Below are 4619 nucleotides of genomic sequence, written 5' to 3'. Positions count from 1 at the left end.
GACGTGTGTGTGTGTGTGTGTGTGTGTGTGTGTGTGTGTGTCTTACAGACAAATTACTTCATCTGAGGGTTTCTTTATAGCTCTAAAAACTTGGACTTTGCCTACTTTGATATGGGAGATGGGAAAAGAACAGATAGGATGATGGAAATGAGAAATGGGATTAATTTAAACCAGGTGTCACTTCCCTCCCCTCCTACCATGTTTCCCCGAAAACAAGACCTAGCTGGACCATCAGCGCTAATGCGTCTTTTGGAGAAAAAATTAATATAATACCCAGTATTCCTATTCTATTTTATTCTATTCTATTCTATTCTATTCTATTCTATTCTATTCTATTCCCTGTCTTATTTATATTATATTATATAAGATCCGGTCTTATAGTAAAATAAGACCAGGTGTTATATTAATTTTTGCTCCAAAAGACACATTAGAGCTGATGGTCTGGCTAGGTCCTATTTTCGGGGAAACACGGTATGCTGAAGTAGCAGGCAGCTGTGTTCACACACGTATTCTCATGGCCACTGGAGGTCACTGTCCCCACTGGATTGCCGGGTATTAGGGCTGCCTGGGCTTGAAGGCTCCCCAGGTCTCTCAGCCCCGCCTCCTCAGAGTGGGCTTGGATGCGCTTTGGCCCATGGCGGGCAGACCTAGAGGGGAGCATTGTTTATGAAGTGGTGGGGGTGCCTCTAGCCTGAAGTCCTACCTTCGTCAGCACAAACGCAGTCAGCATGGAGAGAAAAATACTAACCTGGATCCCCTATAGAAGTAAGAAGTCCCATTTGTCTCAAATTTTGGCTTCGAGAGACTTGTGAAGCAACACATATTGTCCCTTTTAAAGCTGTGGTAACAAATGCTCACTAATGATTATGTGGGGTCCATATACTGTCTTTTCTCAATACCCAAAACCACTTGATGTCTCTGTCAGAACGTTACCTGAGAAAGGCATTTCAAGTGTAACAACAAGTCTTTGAAATAACTCTGGGTCTCTCTGCCCTCGGTCAGCACGCTTGGCCGGTCCTTGGAAAACTGTGTGCTTGGGAGGAAGTCAGCTGGGGTCCGCCCTCCAGGCCTGCTCTTCTCGTAACTTCCTCTTCTCTCCTTGTTACCTGCCCACCAAGTACATGCAGCTGGCAGCATCTGGGGCCCCCAGCCGCCCATGCCTCAATCACCTGTGGTGCTTTACGGACAAAACAAAACCAACTCAAGGCTAGGCTTTGTCCAGGCCCCAGAATCAGCTTCTGTGGGTGAGGGAGACATCCAGCCAGGCACATGCATTGAACAAAACAGATTCGATGGGCAGTCAGCGTTGAGAACTACTGGTTAGCAAGATGTGAAACCTGGAAGGTAAGTCAGTGAAGGGCAGTTAAAATAATTGGGGTTTACTGATTTCATGAGAAATACATATTCAGCTACCCAGGAGGAGGCTGAATCTTGAAGAAAGCTTTGCCACTTGGCTCCAGTGTCACTCTATTTCTACCCAAAAGTTGTAGGAATGAGTAGGTGCTGTGTTACTGAAGCCAGTCCCAAAGCTAGTTCCACACAGTGGGGGCCTGTGTCATGAACTGTGGTCAGAGGAAACGATGAATTTGTTCCTGATGGACGAGTACTCGAATAAGCCAGTAGGGGGCGATATTGCCAGCCCTTCACTCCGCTGTCACATTTTGTTTTTTTATGAAAGGATTTTTAATCCCATTGTTATGAAAGTAGTATATTTGCCATACACTTTCATGTTTATTACTTTATATATAATTGCTGTTTTGTTGTTCCAATGAGTTACATCAATCCATGCCATATATCCAGCCAGAGCACTACATGGGAACTTTACATACATGTAATGGGTTTAAAAGGTGTTTATGTCACAGGTATAATGAATTTGAAGAAGCTAACCTCAAAAAGGTTTCTTACTAATTTGTAAACCAAAGGACCTTAATGACATTTTTCTACATTAGCAACACATATAACTTCCGCTGTGCCTCACAGCTATACAGTGATACGTGCACAAACATTTGTTGGCAATATTTAGAGATGACAAACAAGACTGGAAATCATCTTAAGTGTCCACCAATAGGAGATCAGCTAAATTATAGTACAACTGTACGGAGGAATGTTAGGCGGCTGTTGGCAGGACCTCCACTGCTAAGGAAAGATGTTCCAGTGCAAAAACCAAGGAGTAGGACAGCAGGTGAAGTCTGATGTCATGTTCCCTGTGGGCTGACAGGGAGCTGAATACGCGACCCAGGGATAAGCAGGCCCTGTGCTGGGACAGGAGGGTTGTTTGGCTCTGGGACCACATCCTCGGGATCAGAGTGGAAGGGGAATTGTGGTGAGGTCATTCCAGGCCCCTCCAGTTTTAGATATCAAGCCAGCGCATCATGTTAATTTTGGGCCTTATACCACACGGTGCTGCATAGATGGAAGACTGGAGAGAGTCGTCCTTGATGGTGACAAGGGACCTGAAGCACGTAATCAAATGATTGTGGGGCTTTCCCTGCCAACATGGCTGCTGTGTGTGTGGGACAGTGTGAAGGGCGGAGAAGGGGGGACAGTCACCAGCACAGTGGGAAGGGCATGGACTTGGGAGCTAGAAAGCGTGGGGGTTTCATTCTGTCTCAACTGCTGAATTGCTATGTGACTGCACATTTTATGTCAATTTCTATAAAATAGGGATCCAGCGCTTGCCTCCTGGTTGAAAGGACTGAGTGAAATAGCTGTGTACCTTCCTCTTAAGCTGAGACTTCCATTTTCTGATGGGAGAAATTGAGTGATAGCTGAGGAGATATTTAATCACTGTGTTAGGGTTCTCCAGGGAAACAGAACCAAAAGAATGCATACACAGAGAGAAAGACATTTGTTAAAAGAAATTGGCTCATGTAATTAAGGAGGCTGGCAAGTCCAAAATCCACAGGGTAGGCTGGCAGCCTGGAAGCCCAGGAAAGCCAATGTCGCAGTTGCAATCCAACGGCTGGCAGGTGGAGATCCAGGAGAGCCAAAGGTGCAGAGGAAGCCTGAAGGCAGTTGCTGTAGAATTCCATTTTGCTTGGGAAGACGGTACTTCTTGTTCTATCAGTTCTTCAACTGATTGGACAAGGCCCCCCCACATTATGAAGGGCAAAGATTACTCAAAGTTCATTGATGTAAATGTTAATCTCATCCAAAAATCGCCTACAAATTGACACATGAACCATTACAACCACCAACTTGGTCCAACCTTGGGAATTGAGAATGCACGTAGCCTGGCACGCTGACCAACAGACTGGACCCTGACAGCGGGGAGTCTGGATCCCTCATCCACAGCTACTTTGGTCTAGACATTTAGAAGAATGCCCCTTCTCCATCCGAATATCCTAATGAACAAAATGAGAACACGTGATACTCCGCAGAGCTCCAAAAGAGAATTCAGGAACCACTGCAAGAGCATGGAAGTGCTTTCCTGTGAGCAGGAACCACCCAAATCACCTGTGAGTTAACTTTGCGCTGCTGAACCCAACAGAGCACAGGTTCTCAGCAATCGCAGGGTGAAGGTCACAGCTCTGAGGCCGGCCAGCCTGCCTGGGCTTGAATCCTGGCTCGGCCCCGGCTGTGTGACCCAGGGTTGCCTAACCTCTCTGAGTCTTGCCTTTCTCAACTGTAAGATGAGGTGACAGAAAACCCCTGCCTCACAGACTTAGGGTGTGGATTAAATGAGAACCCATGGGTGGAGTGCATGCACAGTGCAGGGTGCTCCCGGAGTGAGCCTCAAAACACCTCAGCCATTATCACTCCTTTCCAGACCTCCATCACCTTCACCACTGAACGTGACCCCTCTCAGTGCATGTGCAATGGGGTTTGGGTCTAAAACCAATCTTTGGGGCTCACATTGTTCATCCTATTTGACCTTTTAAGATGCCAGAAGCTATAAAATTAATATCTCAAGAGCCTTTCTTGATAATTAGACACTTTGCCATGAGAAGCTGGTGTCAACAGAACTCACACTAAACTGGGGAGGGAATGGTTTTTTTTAGGATGGCAGGATTTGCACTGACAAAGGAGCACCTGCTATGAAGGGTGGGCTACGTCCTGGGGTACTGTGGGGGAGGCGGAGCTGGGTTCTAGGACCCTTTTTGGAGTGGGAGATGAACTGATTCTTGAGCTGTAGTCATTGCCCCCACAGGAGATGGGTTTCTGGGGTACCAAGGAAGGCCAGGCCACGGCCCTGGCGAAGTGACTAATGCTCAGAGGAGCCAACCTTGGACGGGGTGGGAGCCGTGAGTGGAGCCATGAGTGAGCCTATAGCAGCTGCAGAAATGACAACATCATTCACTTCTCTAGTCTACAGGGCGCTCAGTGAGGCAGGCACTCACACACAATTGTCAACAAGCATTTAAAACAGTACTTAGAAACTAACCAAAAAAAAGTGAAATTCTATCCATCAAGCTGGTGTGAAACAAAATTGCAACCTATATGTATTTGTTTGCTAGGGCTGCTGTCATAAATTTTAAGGGTGTTTTAAAACAACAGAAATTTATTCTGTCACAGTTCTGGAGGCCAGAATTCTGAAACCAAGAAGTCAGCTCCCTCTGGGACTCTAGGGAGGATCCTTCCTTGCATCTTCCAGCTTCTGGTGGCTTCCGGCGTCCCTT

This window comes from Rhinolophus sinicus, chromosome 17 (assembly GCF_057876585.1).
Source record: "Rhinolophus sinicus isolate RSI-liver-muscle chromosome 17, RSI-T2T, whole genome shotgun sequence".
NCBI lineage: Eukaryota > Metazoa > Chordata > Mammalia > Chiroptera > Rhinolophidae > Rhinolophus > Rhinolophus sinicus.
The sequence above is the reverse complement of the archived record's forward strand: the minus strand, read 5'-3'. Positions refer to the sequence as shown.